We start from the raw sequence: 17101 nt of genomic DNA, 5'->3' as shown, positions 1-17101 counted from the left end.
CTCTGTCAGTATACATAATTTTACTTTATTGCTTTTAATAGCCAAATTGTAAGAGTTCATTATATCAGAGGTCAGCAAATTATGGCCAGCGGGTCCAAGGTGACCTAGCCCCTAAATCAATGTTCCTGGAACACAGACAAGCCCATTCATTTGCATATTGTCCACACTGCTTCTGCATCACAACAGCTGAGTTGAATTGTTGCATCAGAGACTCTGTGGCCCACAAGTCTAAAACATTACTCTCTGGCCCTTTACAGAAAAAGTGTGGCAACTCTGCAGGATATTGCAGTACCATGCTTTATTTAACCCTGTTAATAATATTTAAATTATTTCCATTTGTTCAGCATTGCAAACAACAATTTACACCTTTTTCCCCACTATACCAGTCAATGGTCACCTGCGTGTCAGTGAGTGAGAACACAACTGAATGTGAACCCAGTGTGTCCACACAGAAAGATTACCTTTAAAAAGGTTCTTCAAGCCTGGCCAGTGTGGCTCAGTGGTTGAGCTTGACCCATGAACCAGGAGATCATGCTTCAATTCACAGTCAGGGCACATGCCTGGGTCAGGCTCAGTCCCCAGCAGGGGGCATGCAGGAGGCAGCCAGTGGATGATTCTCTCTCATCATTGACTAGAGGGCAGTGCATGAAATTCGTGCATGGGTAGAGTCCCTAGGCCTGGCTGGCAATCAGGAATGATATGTGGGGAGACTGGCGGAGTGATCAGGGGGGCCCCCACTGGTACCTGCCTTGGCTGGCCTGGGGCCTGCAGGCTGGGGGCAGCTCCTGCATTGAGCATCTGCCCCCTGGTGGTCAATGCTCATCATAGCAACTGATCATTCCACCATTCAGTAGATTTGCATATTAGGCTTTTATTATATAGGATGTTTCCATCCCTCTCTCCCTATCCCTTCCTCTCTCTCTGAAATCAATAAAAACATATTTTAAAAAGGTTCTTCAAGTTAACAGATCCAGGGGCTCAATGAGGGACTCTGAGATTATAAGCAACGGCCAAAGTCATTGTAGCAAAGGGCTTATTTTCATGATAAAGAACCAGAACACCCACCAAAGAGCACCAAAGCACACTCCAGGGTCCAGCTGAGATGAAAATTCAGGGATGTAAAACAATACAAATATATACTAGCAACCAATGGCCTCCTCTCTCAAGGATGGCAAGATATAAAAGAGCCCAAAAGAGAAGGAAAGGAAATGAAATTAAGAATTACCAACCGTATGCTACGTGAGTGAGCCAGATGATCAATGTACAGGAATGTTAAACAGCCATTGTAGGGGAACTCACTGAGATGCGATGGGGCTCCAGCAGCAAAGGCAGCTGGGAAATGTTGGACTCAACCCTCTGAGGCCTCCAGCTTGGCTGACTACCCAGAAAACCAGATTCTTTCTCATCACTGATGTTTCTCTCTCTCCCTCTCCCTTTCTTTCTTTGAAATACATTTAAAAAATATTTTTTTAAAAACAGAATGAAGTCTTGATACATGCTACAACGTGGGTCAGCAATGAAAGCCTTACGCTAAGTGAAAGAGCAGACACAAAGGCCAAATGCATATGTATGATTCCATTTACATGAAATGTTCAGAATATGCAAATTCATAGACACTGAAAGTAGATTAGCGGTGGCCAGATGCTAGAAGGAGGGGGGAGGGGGATGGGGAGTGATTCAGTGGCTACAGGGTGATGAAATGTTCTAGAATTAGATAGAACTCTGTGAATATGCTAAAACCCCCTGTATTTGCCTTTCAGAAGGCTGGATTTCAGGGCATGTGAATAAAATTCTTTTAACAGGTATACGTTGTTACACCAGTGGACCATATTCATTGGTGATTTGAAGTTTCATCCCAAAGATCTGCCTTTATACACAAGAGAGAACATTCATTTGGCATCTCACCTAAGCCCTGTTCCAGCGAATCCAGCTAGTTCCTTTTTGAAACCAAGTCCTCTGCGGGCTCTGCTACCAGTGGGCCTGCTTCAGACAGTGGCCTTCCCTAGGCCCGTTGGCCCCACCCCACGCCTCAGAGCCAGCCCGGCCTTTCTTCCTGCACATGGTGCCCTGCCTGCTCAGTCCGTTGCCACCCTAATGGGGACAGGATTTTGTACCTCTTCCAGGATGGGACACAGCCTCCTTAGGAGCAGAGATAGAGATGAGAAAGAGAGAGAGAGAGAGAGAGAGAGAGAGAGAGAGAGAGAGAGAGAGAGAGGAGGGAGGAAAAGAAGTGCTTGATATGCTGCTTTTTTTTTTTCTTTCCTTCATTCCTTGAATGAACTTACCCATTCACTCTTTCATTCACACATTATTCTTCTGTACCAGGCACAGAACCAAGCCCTGAGGAAGACATGTTTTCTGCTTCACTTTTGCTCAGAGAGGAAGGGGGGGGGGGGGGGGCGGGCAGAGAGTGAAAGAGAAAAGAGAGAAAGAGAGAGAGAGAGAGAGAGAGAGAAACATCAATGATGAGGGAGACTCATTGATCGGCTGCCTCCTACACACCTCACAATGGGGATTGAGCCTGAAACCCAGGCATATGCCCCAATCAGGAATCGAACCCTCTCCTTCTGATTCATAGGTCAATGTTCAACCACTGAGCATGCCAGCCGGCTCTTCCTCCTTCCTGATTACCGCCAGCTGACCTGGCTGACTTTCCTCGGTGGCCGCGGGGCCCTGATGGCAGAGGTCTTCTGTTCCTGGAGCCCGTCAGCAGCACCTCCACAGCTTCTGACAACCTTGCATCTTCCTGTTTCAAAGCCCATGGCCACTGGAGTCCAGGTCCTGGACTAAGAGACGCCTCTTGCCCACAGTCTATTTATAATGAAAGGACAGTGGGTCCTGGGCGCTCTCCAAGTACCAAGCTCCTCACACTGCCATTGGTATTTAGGGAAGGACAATTAACAGCGCTGTCTTCGTTCTGGTGGAGGGTCACTTGGAGCGAGGAGTAGGCGAGATAACTCCACAGGGCACCGGACTGGATGAAAGGCTGGGTCACCAGCTGAGAAGGAAGCCACAGGAACAGACCCAGAGGGAGTCCTGGCACATGAAAGGTCAAGGTGAGTCCTATGTGCCAGGTACATGGAGCACAGTTTGAGGCAATGTGGCAGGGGTGAGGGCATGTACAGCCACCTTTCAAATATTATTATTATTTTTTAATTTTTTGTTAATGCTCACCTGAGGATATTTTTTCCATTGCTTTTCAGAGACAGTGGAGTGAAAGGGAGGGAGGAAGAGGGAGAGGGAGGGAGGGAGGAGGGAGGGAGAGAGAGAGAGAGAGAGAGAGAGAGAGAGAGAGAGAGAGAGAGAGAGAGAAATAGTGATATGAGAGACACATCGACTGGCTGTCTCCTGCACATGCCCCAATTGGGAGCGGGGAGTGAATCCCCAACCCAGGTACTTGCCCTTGACCGTGAATCAAACCCACAACCCTTCCGTCCACCGACTGACGCTCTAACCACTGAGTACACCAGCCAGGGCTGGCTTATTATTTTTAACTGCTGTGTGTGCCTTCCTCTTTGGGGACCACACCTTGCCTACTTTAATCATAAGGCGATAGCAACAGCAGACAGTAAGTAACACTCACCTAGGCTGACTCTAGGCCAGATACTGCACTAAGTGCTTTACCAGAGTGAATAGCTTTATTGGGTGGGAGGGGCCACTGTTTATACTACTGGGCAGTGGCCCTTGAGGTCCCCCATTAGAGTTCTGAAGAGGTGGCCTCCACATCAGGATGGTGGGCAGCAGTGGTGCAGAGAGAGCCCAGGGCACTGTGTTCCAAAGAATCAAAAGGAAATGCAGAATCCTGGCAGAGGGTAGCCTGAGACAGTGCCCAGCAACAAAGGAACAAGGTGAAGCTCAAAATCAGGAACCAGGCTGTAGCCTGAGATTGGAAAAGAAATCCGAGTGGGAGGTGGGCTCCTAAAGGGACAACCCTCAGCACCCGTGAATGGGCTGGTGCTGCAACATCTAATCCCAAATCCAGGTCTCCATCAAGAGCTCTCGGGGCTCCTCACAAAAAGACCGGGGCACAGATCTGGACATGACGTGCAGGGGTGATGCCAGTATAGATTCCCAAGCCCGGTTCCCCCATGGGTTCTGACAGGGCAGTACCTGGGAGAACAAGAGCAGGCTGAAATGTTCTGGGTGGTGTTCAAAGATCCAATCCATAGGGAGGGCAAGAAAGAGAGCAAGACAGAACAGCAGGACCCCGAACAAAAGGCCAAGCCCGGGCCTAGTGAGGATCATGGGCATGGCAAGCAATGACTTCAGAAACACGATGCAGGCTCAGTGGGTGTCCCTGGGCTGTAGACTCCAGTAGCCAGCGCACAAAGCAAAGGCGTGGGAAGCAAAACGCAGCTCAGGGATATAGCACAGTGCTATCAGAGCAGAGTCTGTTCCCAACGTGCTCCCTGGAATGAAGGTGGGCTGGTGGGCTGCAAAACAGGACGCTAATGGAGACAACGGGACAGCATTGTAAGCCAAAATTAATTCTAGACTGCAATCAAGAATAAAAAGCATTTATTTGAGCAAAAGGAGCTGCAGCCCAGGAGACACAGATTCGGGCAGCAACCTAAATCGGGTCCCACTGAGACGAAGGGCAGGCTGCCTTTTATGTTGCAAGTTCCCACCCACTTCGGTCCCATTTATGTAAATGAAAATCCAAATTGTGCAGTCCTGATTAGCTAGTGTAGGTGCACACAAGGATACAATTTGTGCAGGTTGGATAGGATGGGGCAGGTCTCAGTTGGTGGAAGGATGAAGCCAGGGTTTCCCTGCAGTTGTTGACTCAGCAGGTGTAAGCGAGCCAGGTATTCTGAGTTCAGGCTGACATTCTTCCCGGCATATAGAGTGCTTGAGGAGCCTCCATCAGCAAATGGCCACTAGACTCTTATTATTTATAAAATTTGGGCTCTTGGCTGGCCATAGGGAGTCCATCTCAGCAGATAAATTCCTTCTCCGGGTTCATATTAAAGGAATCTTCTCGGGGTCCACAGAGTCCCAGGGAAAAGCTAAGGGCGAGCCTAGCAGACTCTTTCCAAAATGTCAGTCTTAAGGGGCTGGGCAGAAATGAAGTACCAGGAGGCAAGACAAGGACTAGACATCTCTGGGATGAGATGCACAGGGTGAGAAAGTGTGGTCAGAATGGGGACAGGAGACAGTCCCGGGAAAGCTCCCCGGAGCCACTAGGAGTGTGGTCAAACGTGGTTCTGTGCCCCCGGGAGGACGGTCTGATGAAAGCACCGGGCTGGTTCAGAGAGAAGCTGGGTCCTTCCCTCCTCCCTCAACTGCACCACCAGGGCTCAGGCAGCTCCCACACTCGTGTCCCAGGAAGAACTGGCTCTAGAACTTGTTAGAGAAAGTAGCAGTGGCCCAGCTGTGAGCCAATGTTTCTTTTCTTTTCTTTTCTTCTCTTTTCTTTTCTTTTCTTTTCTTTTCTTTTCTTTTCTTTTCTTTTTCTTTTCTTTTCTTTTCTTCTCTTTTCTTTTTTTTAATCCTTGTAGGAAATGGGCCTCTGTGACCCATCTCCAGCATGGTCCGCTTTTGATGCAATCAGTTGCTGAATTTCCTCAGGGCAAACAGAATGTAGGGAGGAGGGAAGAGGATGTAAGAAGGAACTGTGGAAGTGGGCCAGCATCATGGTGGAAACCATCCCCCCTCCAGGTGCCTGCCTCAGCTAGACAGTGGGAGGTGGAGGCAACTAAAAAAGGCCTCAGCCCAATTTTTTTATTTTTTAAAAATATTTTTATATTTTTTTAAAATTGATTTCAAAGAGAAAGGGAGAGGGAGAGAGAGGTAGAAATACCAATGATGAGAGAGAATCATTGATTGGCTGCCTCCTGCACAGGTCCCACTGGAGATTGATCCCACAACCTGGATATGTGCCCTTGACTGGAATCAACCCCAGGACCCTTCATTCCACAAGCCGACACTCTATCCACTGAGCCAAACCAGCTAGTCAGCCCAATTTTTTAAAATGGCCCAATGGGAGACAGCAAGACCTAGGCAACTTATGAGGAAACCAGTGATCCCATAGTATTCAGCCAATGAGGAACTGGAGAAGGGACTGAATAAATGGGCTGTGTTCGCTGCCCCATTTGAGCCTGCACAACCAAATGGACACCAGCTCTCGAGAACATATTAACAGTCTTGTTTTTGCCATCCTTCTGTCTCCGAGTCCATTATTTGAATTTGGACAGGTGAGCATTTCTCACAATCCTCACCCAAGGATATTTTTCCATTGATTTTATTTTATTTATTTATTTTTTTAAATATATTTTATTGATTTTTACAGAGAGGAAAGGAGAGGGATAGAGAGTTAGAAACATTGATGAGAGAGAAACATCGATCAGCTGCCTCCTGCACACCCCCTACTGGGGATGTGCCCGCAACCAAGGTACATGCCCTTGACCGGAATCGAACCTGGGACCCTTCAGTCCGCAGGCCGACGCTCTATCCACTGAGCCAAACCAGTTAGGGCTTTCCATTGATTTTAGAAAGAGTGGAAGAGAGAGGGAAAGACAGTGTTAACATAAAAACATTCAAACCTGTAAAGAATTTTTGTGAGTTTATTCGAGCCAAACTGTCGACGATTGCAGGGAAGCAGAATCTCAATGAATTGGGATAATGCTCTGGAGAATGGTGGTTTTTCACCTACTGTATTTTTCCGTGTATAAGACACCCCCCACTTTTCCAACCCCAAATTAAGAAATCAATATTTTAAACATTTTGCTAGTTTTCCTCTTAAGGCCTTCTTTTTTGGCATCTTAAGGGGTTGTTCTTCCTGTTTTCTCCACTGTCTGATCATACACTTAGAGGGAGGAGGTCCAAATTGTCTCTCTGCAGCTCTATTTCCATGCTCTTTTGCATAGCGGATTACATTTAGTTTGAATTTTGCAGAGTAAGACAATCGCTTACCAGTATTTATGTTTTTATTTTTTGACATCTTTATGGGCTCAGAATGCTCCGGTCCCTGTTGCATCTGCGCACTCTCCACCTCCACCTCCAATTACGGCATCAGCTGACGTCAGTAACAATAAGGCTCATGATTAGAGGAAGCCTGTTAGACAAGGTATGGGCAGCTACACACCCGTGCTTGGCTGGCTTCCATGTATAAGATGCCCCTCGATTTTCAGTCTAACAATTTTAGAAAAAAATAGCATCTTATACACAGAAAAATAGGGTATTTTTATACATTACAATCAAATGAGAAGACTTAGGTGGGTTCCATGAAATCCATTGGTGATAGATTAGAGGCAGGAGAAAGCAAAGCAGAGAAACCTCTGGGATTGGATAAAAAGTAAATTGATAGGCACATACTTCTTTTACTTAGGTGGGTACAGGATAGTTAACAGTCAGCAATTAACATGATAACAATAACAATGAAGGAATTTATGGTCTCTTTTCTGGGCACCCAGGAGCATTTGGTTGTACCCTGAGGGGGTCAGGAGAAAAAGGGAAGTTACAAGTTACCCAGACATTTCAAGGGTATGTTATCATAGATGCAAAAAGACAGGCTCAGTTAAGGTAAAGGTTGACCTTGTCAGTGAAGATACTGGCCTAGGATTAACTACCCACCATAACTGCTTTCAGTTAAAGTTTAATTTCAGACCATCCTTTGTGGTTACTTTAGGTCTCTGCGTTTGCAAGACCGCCATGCGGGCCTTCCCTGAGCTGGTCAGGTCAGCATGTGGCCCCTTTCGTCCACACACTTACCATGCCATGAATTCACAGGGAATGGGTTCCGGCAGCTCAGGCTTCTTTCCATTGGTTCTCACAAAGCGTGCTTCTCTGGGTGGAGCAGGCTGGCGCTTCAGGTGAACCCAGGTACCTTTCTCTTTGGCTTCCTTCTTTTTCTGATCATTTTCCTTCACACGTTTCAGGAAGCTATCTCGGCTCTTAGAGACCTTAATATGCTCAATACCTACATTAATTCTCTTGGCAAGAATCTTGCCTTTACCTTGCTTGTTCACAGCAATGCCCACTGCATGCTGGGTGGCGTAGACGCTTCAGTGTTGCCATGGTAACATTTGTGGGGCATTCCTTTTTGAACAGTGCCCATTCCCTTGATGTCCACAATATCACCTTTCTGGTAGATTCGCATGTATGTGGCCAAAGGAACAACTCCATGTTTTCTAAAAGGCCTAGAGAACATATAGCAGGGGCCTCTCCTCTTTCCCTTGGTGTTGTCATTTTGGCGAATTGCTGGAAGATGGTGGTTCCGGCCAAAAGGCAATAAATGTTCTCTTACAAAAAAAAAAAAAAAGCAGCAGCAGCCCAGATAGTCAGTAACTTGCTCAGTCAGGGTCATTACTGAAGGTGTATGGCAAAGTTGGGATTCAGACTCCGGTCTGATTCTAGAGCTCATGTCCTTTTGTTATTCTAATGCTACCTCGGAAAGCAGTCAGGAACACAGAGAGGGGGGTTGTCAGTCTCAGTGCCTGAGATCATGCACTCATCCATCCATTCAAGGAATATCTTGCTTATGCTATGTGTGAAGTACAGGGGATTCAAAGATGAATGAGATAAGATTTTTGTTCTTGAGTAGCTCACAGTCTAGCATTTAAACCTATTGTTGTATGTGAGGGGTGAAGAAAATGAAGTATGATTTATTAAGATCAAGGAAGTAAAACATTGAAGTTGCTCTCATCCCTCTCCTTTCCTCTAAACATCCAGAGTCATTTGATCTTTTGGATCACAGACACCCATATTTTTACCCTCTAGCATTGAATGCAGGGTGGGGGTGGGGGGATTTACTGTGAAACCATTGACGCTTAAGCTTGAGGGTCCCTTGTTTCCTGAAACAAAGCCTTCTGAGGCCCTGTGATTTCTGCTGCCTCAAGCTCTTTGGAATTTGAGACACCCAGGGATTCAATGCTCCAAGAATCCTCTCAACAACCTCTCCGTGGGCAGGAAAGGACACACACAATCCTAAGGGGCTAGAAGTAGGACTGAGGCAGTACAGTAACTGAGCAATGAAGGCAAGTCACTTTTGGTCAGAAGGACTTCCCTGTGTGGGAAGCTTTCTATCCATCTGTCCAGAGCAAATCAAACCCTGAAGAATTTGACTGTTAAAAACAAAGAGGCCCAAAATGGAGTCACTTATGCTAAGCCCCACACCAACAAATTGAAACTTAATTCGTTTGGGCTCTCCCAGAAATGGAATCTTAAACCGGTTGATCAAGAACCACCTAATCAGCTCTAGGTAGGTGATCTGCCTGATCGACCCCTGCCATCCTCTGAAGGAAAAGTGACTTTGCAAGAACCAGTCACTTTTTTGTCTAGTATAACTTCCTTGTCCCCTCTCCCTTCTGCCTATTACAGTATTTCATTTTCCACAGCTCCTCGGAGCTCCTTTCTATCTGCTAGTTTGGATACTGCCTGATTCGTGAATTGTTGAATAAAGCCAACAAGATCTTTAAAATGTATTCAGTTGGCCCTAACCGGTTTGGCTCAGTGGATAGAGCATTGGCCTGCGGACTGAAGGGTCCCAGGTTCGATTCCGGTCAAGGGCATGTACCTTGGTTGTGGGCACATCCCCAGTAGGGGGTGTGCAGGAGGTGGTTGATCGGTGTTTCTCTCTCATCGATGTTTCTAACTCTATCCCTCTCCCTTCCTCTCTGTAAAAAATCAATAAAATATATTTTTTAAAAATAATAAAATAAAGTATGGGAGATCCAACCTGCATTTAAAAAAATAAGTAAATGTATTCAGTTAAATTTTGTTTAACAACTGTTTTACACTCACCCAAGTCATAAGTGACTCAAGACTAGAAAGTTCTTAGTGTGAGAACAGGAGGCCTCACTGGCAAAATAACTGGCTCTGGTCATTTGCTCAGAGTCCTCTGCCTGCCAGGCAGATCCACAAAGCATGCCACGCTACAGGCTGGGAACTGGGTGAGTGAGTGAGTGAGTGAGAACAACACTGTGACTCCTTAGGGCAGGTACTGCTCCTGTTGTGCCTACTGTCACATCTCTAGCAGCTGGTACAGCCTTTGACCCATGGGAGATGCTCAATAAAGACCTTGATTAAAAGATTAGTTGTTCTTGTGAGAGATACCAATTTCTCCCAAGAGGAACTGGCAGTCTTTTGGACTAGTTCTCTCTAAATTAATAGCACTAGCCAATACCATCAGAGCATCTTTATCCTTGGATAGTGTGGGAGCTACACTATAACTTCTCCAGGCAAACCACACACAAGCCTTCTGTTACATGACTCATTACCTGCGAGCACCCACCTTATTGTATCATCCCAGGGCTCTTTTCCAGAGGATGTTTTAACTCCTTGCTGGGTTTGGGGGAGACTTGGATGACACACTTAAGAATCAATACAGGCTGCAGGGGCTTGCTTGCTCCCCTGTCTTGTGGTGATTCTACTCACTTCACTATAAAAGGCCTCATTTTCCGATTTTCCTTAGAGCAATCAATTCTCCATAAATCCCATTCTTTCCAGAATCTTTCTATGTGGATTTGTGTGGTTTTGGGGTTTCTTTTTATTTTTAATATATATTTTTATTGACTTCAGAGAGGAAAGGAAAGAGATAGAAACATCAATGATGAGAGAGAATCATTAATCGGCTGCCTCCTGCACACCCCACACGGGGCATTGAGCCCGCAACCCACGCACGTGCCCTGACCGGGAATGGAACCGTGACCTCCTGGTTCATAAATAAACTCCCAACCACTGGGCCATGCCAGCTTGGGCTGTTTTTTCTTGGTTTACTTTTTTGGCAAAATTTTACGGTTTTATTAACACAAATACAATGTGTACACTATCTGTCTATTCTTCTCCTTCGCTGCGCAGTCTGGCATTGGGGTTGGTGACCTGATGGCCAGCTGGCTGCCCTTCCCACAATGGCTTTGCGGTCCTTTGAGGAGACGTGTGAGCAATCTCAGCACAGTAACATTTGTTGCACATCGGCAGCACTTCAAGCTCCTTGACCATGTGGACCAGGAACTTCCAAAAGCCACTGGGCAGCATGTGCTTTGTTTCTGTGCTGCTCCCATAACCCATGTTGGGCATCAAGACCTGGCCTTGAATCTTCTGCACACTCTATTGTCAATGCCTCTGGATATGTTGACATCTGTGTTTGGCTGGTGCTAGATGAACTTCTTGGTCCTCTTTTTGACAAGCTGAGGGCAGCCATGGTGCCGAGACAGCGGCCACGCCCACAGGCAGCACCGAGGAAGAGAGTGATTTGTGAGGTTTTTAAGTTAGCTTATGATGTTTAGGCATAGTTGGAGCAGGAAGTGCTTTCACAAAGAATTCGGCGGCTTATGGAGATAAACATGTGACACAAAAACAGTAGATCTGAGGATCAGGTCACCTGGGCTCCCGTTTTGGGCACATCACTCATTTCACAAATAAGCACCCAGAGTCCACTGTGATAGCCACATGCAAGGTGTTAGGTCGCTGAAGGAGGAACGCACGAGGCCAGAATGGTGAGGGGTTATGAAATTATTCGATCATCTGCACATTTGGTGGCTGAGCCTGGATGGCTCCAGCCCCCAGTGATGGGAGTCAGCAGCTTTTAAAGGACTTTTGGCGGGCTTTTTCTGGGCAGAGAATTCTGTGTGCATACCCGGAGGGGAGATAATGGAATGTGGTCTCAGCAAAGGGAATGTCTACTGTGAAATGGCCTGAAAAGCCAGTTCCCAGGAGAGGGGTATCGATTCAATTATTTGATCAGACCTAACACAGGGAGGGCTGTGCTGGAAGTATGGAAATGAGGAGACACTCCCTCCAAAGAGCAGCATGGTGGGCAAAGGAAATAGTTTAAGTGCAACAATGGAGAATTGTAAAATGAATTGGGGACACTTAGCGGGGTGGTTGTCCAACTTTATTGCACCATCAGGATCCCTGTGGGTGTTCTTTCAAACACAGGGCCCTTGGGCCCCACCCTTCAGAAAGTCTGATCCAGTAAGTCTGAAAGTATTCAAGGCCTTAACAGGTGCCCCTCTCCCCAGCCCCCCCCAGCCCCCACAAAGGTGATTCTACTGGAAGTGGCTCCAGCACATGACAAGGAAAGGGCCAGGAAATGGTTCTCAAAGGCAGGGGCCTACTGTTGAGTTTTTGTTCTTTTTTGTTTTTTGTTTTAACCTCACCCGAAGATATTTTTTTCCATAGACTATTATAGAGAGTGGAAGGGAGGAGGAGAGACTAGAGAAGCATCGATGTGAGAGAGACACATCAATTGGTTGCCTCTGCAGGGGCCTCGACCAGGGCCTGGGATTGAGCTAGCAACCTAGGCACGCGCCCTGACAAAAACTCAACCAGTGACCTCCTGGTTCATGGGTCAGTACTCAACCACTGAGCCACACCAGCCTGGCAAAATGCCCATATAGAACACTAAAGAGTCTGCCATCCATCCAGTCTTTATGTACTTGCTTTATTAAAAAACAAAAATGGCATCATGCTATATATAACTTAGAAAAGGATCAGTATATGTTTGAAACCTGCTTTTTTTTTTTTTTTTTTTTTTTTTTTTACTGATAATATACCACAAATATATTTCTAGCTCCTTTGGGTTTGAACAAACCATAACTTATTTAAGTTGTCGTCAATATTAAATATTAAAAAGAAGATTGTGGTAAGCATCCTGTATCTAAAATCTTTGCATATTATCAATCATGATTTAAAAAGACTAAATGAGTTGAAGCTGGATTGCTGTATCAAAGAATAGGCAAGTCTATGGCTTTTGAAATCCTGTTTTAGAATGGTTGTAATAATTTATGTGAATAAATATGAAGAAAAAAACAAGACTAAAAAAAATATAGTGTGGGGGGGCTCAGTTGGTTGGAGTGACATCCCATACATCAAAAGGTTGTGGGTTCAATCCTTGAGGGGCCTGGCCCTACAGGAGGCAACCAGTCAATTTTTCTTTCTCACATTGAATTTTCTCTCTCTCTCTAAAAAAATCAATGAAAACATATCCTGGGATGAGGATTAAAAAAAAAAGAAAGAAAGAAACTTCAGGCCCTGGCTGGAGAGCTCAGTTGGTTAGAGCATCATCCCTGTACACCAAGGCTGCGGGTTCAGATCCCTAATCAGGGTACATGTAAGAACCAACCAATGAATGTATAAATAAGTGGAGCAACAATCAATCCTCTCCCTCTCTCCGTGTGTCTAAAATCAATCAATCAATCAAGCACGCAATCAATCCATCCATCCAATGGGAAGAGCACCATGATGTTAGGTAGAGTGTTCAGTAATGGCTTCTCCAAGATGATTTAAAATTATCATGACAAATCAGGTATAAACATTCCAGAGGCTCCGAGGCAGGAAAGAAAGGAGACCACCCTGCAGCCAGGGCAACCCACCTAAGACTGGCCACATGGTGGGCGGCAAGAGACAAGCGGGAGTAGAGGCAGACCCACAGGGCTTCAGAGTCTGGTAGGAATTTGAGTTAAGTCTGTAAGAGATGGGGAGCAGTGAAAATGAGCCACTGAAGGGCTCTAAGCAGTGGAATATGATCTGATTTATGATTCTGAACAACTCTAGCAAGAAAACAAAAATATAGTATTTATCTCTGGGTGGTAAGGTTATGAGTGATTTCTAATATCTTTATCCTTTTCTGTATTTTTCAAATTCTCTCTAATGCGCATATATTACATTTGTGGTTTAAAAAATTTAGTCAAAAAGGAAAAAAGGCTAATTGGAAAGCGGTACAAAGGACAACGGGAGGAAGTATGATTGATGGTGAGGTACCAAGATGAGTCTAAAGACTAGAATGGTTTGGTGGACAGGGAAATGGAGAGAACCTGACCAATGTTTTATAGGTAAAATCCACCAGTGACTGATTGAGTGGCAGATAAGCCTAGGATGAGAGTTGGGTTCCATCTTGGGTGACTGGCTCACGGTGACCCCTCTCAACCCAACAGTGGACACAGGAAGAGCACAAACATGGGAGGACAGGTAAATGTGGTATCACAGAAAACGAGTGGCCCACAGCAGCGAAAGCCAAGCAATCAGATGACTCGGGTTATAGAGCTGAGAAAGAGGAGTGACAATTCTTTCCAGAAGCTTGACTCTAAAGAGAAACAATAGGGCAGTAACCAGACAGAGTGTAGGGTTGAAGGAGTGTTGTTTCAGCCAAGGGAAATGAACCAGTGGAGGCTCAGTGGTTGCAAGTACAGATGTTAAGGGGTGGCTAAAGGAGCATGGTCATAAAGTGAGATCATAAGCAGAGGTGGGACTTAACTGGAAAAAGGACATCTCAGTTCTCTTGGGAGTGGGGGCAGAGGCAGCAAGATACACATGTACAGGTTCTTTTGGAGGCTCATAGTGGGAAGGGGAAGTTCTTGCTTTTGGAATTTTACTCCCTCTGTGCATTAGAAGGCGGTTATCTACTGGGGATGTGGATGAGTAAGCAGTTGAAGCTAAGTGGTAAAGGTTTATAATAATCTGAGAAGAATGGTAGAGGGTGCTGATCCAAGATCAGGACTGAAGTTGACTTACTAGATTTTGTAACCACCCTCTCCCCATCATCTGTACATTCCATCTTTAAAAAAAAAAATCTTTATTTTTGAAAGTATTACAGATGTCCCCTTTTCCCCCATGACCCTCTCCACCCCACACTGTCCTCCTTCCCCTCCACCCAGGCCTTCACCACACTATTTGTTTTGTGTTTTTTTTTACACTGTGTTCTGCAACCCAGGAAGACATATAAATCGTGCAATTGATTCAGGATTGGGAGTTTGCAGAGCAGGTGAACCTTGAGAATAAGGGCTCTAAAGCATGGAGTATTATGAATGAGAATAGCTTGATATCACACATTGCAAAAGCACACGTGACTGCCTCTGCTTTGGACCTCTTGCCTCACCTCTGCTCAAAATGGACTCCAACTGCTCCTGTCTCACTGCTGGATCCTGCACCTGTGCCGGCTCTTGCAATGCAAAGCCTGCAAATGACCTCCTGCAAAAGCTGCTGCTCCTGCTGCCCCATGGGCTGTGCTGGCTGCTCCCGGAGCCGTGTCTGCAGGAACGTGGGCAATGTGCATATTGGAGAGAGCCTGCTCCCAGCTGGAAATAGAGCGTGTTCAAACCTGCATTTTCTTTTCATTCCACCCCGAACTGTTTGCCACATTCCCCTTTTTATGAAATATGTGAGGGATAATAAAAGTTGTTGACTTAAAAAAAAAAAAAGTTTGAGTTAACCATAGGGTACCCACTGGGTCAGGCAGAGAATGGAGTTAAAAGAAAAAAAAAAGGTCAAGTAGAAATATCAAGAGATTGGGACCCAAAAGAAGTAAAAGAATAGATTTAGTGGCAAAGTAAGAAAACTGGAAAAACAAATAGTTAATGATAAGACAGGAAGTCATATATGAGAGTGCGGATCTGGTCAGGATAGAATGGGTGGTTTAAGTGTAAGGGCACATGGATTTGAAATCAAGGCGTTGCAAGGACTTGTTTGAAAATACTCAGGGTGGCAGGATTTAAAATTAAAACTATAGAGCAAGTTCAAGGCAAGTTGGGGATGTGATTCTTGCAGTGACTGTGAGGTTGATGGAACGCATACAGGTAACCAGAGGTCATGAATCTGACCCTTTCCAGGCCTCCAGGGGGGCTGCAGAAAACAAGTTAGCAGCAGGGCCTCTAGAACACACAGGGCCTCAAATCCTGGCTCTTCTAGTGACTAGGTTGCCTCTTCAGTGCCTCACTTGCCTTATGAGTAAAATCTCTCTATATAAAAGCGTAAGCGACCATTGCAACCAAACGGATGACTGAACAGGCTGTGTGGGGCGACCAGGATGATAGGGGGGGTTAGTGAGGGGCGGCCAAATGACTGAGCAGCAGGATGCGTGGGGCAACCAGGCCTGCAGGGGGGGGCAGTTGGAAGTGACCAGGCTGGCAGGGGGGCGGGGGGCAGTGAGGGGTGACCAGGCCAGCAGAGGGGGGCAGTGAGGGGCGACCAGGCCGGTGGGTGGACAGTAAGGGGCAACCAGGCTGGTGGGGGGGGGGCCAGTTAGGGGCGACCAGGCCGGCGGGGGGGGGGCGGGCAGTAAAAGGCGACCAGGCCAGCAGGGGGGGCAGTTGGGGGTGATCAGGCAGGCAGGCAGGCGAGCAGTTAGGAGCCAGTGGTCCCGGATTGTGAGACCTGAGATCAGGCCTAAACTGGCAGTTGGACATCTCCCAAGGGTCCCGGATTAGAGAGGGTGCAGGCGGGGCTGAGACCCACCCCCCCCCCCCCCACCCCATGCACGAATTTCGTGCACCAGGCCTCTAGTGAAGCTATAATACTGGACACTAAACCGGTCTGAGGCCACCTATCACTACTTGAAACAAATTAAGCAGAGACAGGGTTGAATTATGTATGAGCATTTATGCCAATACTGCTGGCAGTATGGGAGAGCAGTCAATCATCCTGGAAATTCTGCTGACCCCCTCTTGCCAGTTGGCTGGTTATGTGAGTGAGAAGGTAACTGCATGCAGCTGCGGGCCGCAAGGGTAACAGGGAAAGGGGAAGGTTGGGGTGGGGAAGGTCTTCAGTCCGGCCTTCAGGAGCTCAGTCTGATAACAAGGTGGCTAATCTATGATGTTACAAATAGCTCAGCCCATTCCTGGGACCAGAGAATGGTCAGTGTTCCTGAGGCAAACTCCCAAAGGGGCAGGGTCTGGGCACAGCAACCAAATCAAAGCATGTCCTGTCCTTGGTCTGTTCTCCAAATGTATTCCTATTCTGAGTAAGTGACCCACCGAGGCATCTTATCTTTTTGTTGCTGTAGGTAATCCTCACCCTAGGATATTTTTTCCATTGATATTTTATTTTATTATTGATTTCAGAGGGAGAGATAGAAACATTAATGATGAGAATCACTGATTGGCTGCTTCCTGCATGCCCCCCCCACCCCCACTGGAAATCAAGCCCACAACCCGGGCATGTGCGCTGACTAGGAATCGAACCATGAGTTCCTGGTTCTTTGGTCCATACACAACCACTGAGCCATGTGAGCCGGGCTCCATTGATTTTTTAGAGAGAATGGAAGGGAGGAGGAAGAGACAGAAACATGCGAGAGACACATCTGACTAGTTGCCTCCTGCACGTGCCCCAACCAAGGCCAAGGATTGAGTCTGAAATCGAGGTACATGCTCTTGACTGGAATCGA

General features: G+C 46.5%; 1 pseudogene across 1 annotated transcript; it reads right to left on the bottom strand.

Moving 5' to 3' along the window:
• Nucleotides 1-4284: 4284 nt before the first annotated feature.
• On the bottom strand, nucleotides 4285-8308 carry LOC308256664 (large ribosomal subunit protein eL21-like; annotated as a pseudogene). The gene is made up of 2 exons: nucleotides 7714-8308; nucleotides 4285-4495 (listed from the first exon to the last, which is right to left on the bottom strand). The product of its transcript is annotated as a large ribosomal subunit protein eL21-like (transcript).
• Nucleotides 8309-17101: the final 8793 nt, after the last annotated feature.

Source organism: Plecotus auritus (genome assembly GCF_963455305.1).
Source record: "Plecotus auritus genome assembly, chromosome: 8".
Classification (NCBI taxonomy): domain Eukaryota; kingdom Metazoa; phylum Chordata; class Mammalia; order Chiroptera; family Vespertilionidae; genus Plecotus; species Plecotus auritus.
Note: the sequence above shows the minus strand (reverse complement) of the source record. Positions and strands in the feature narration are given on the sequence as shown.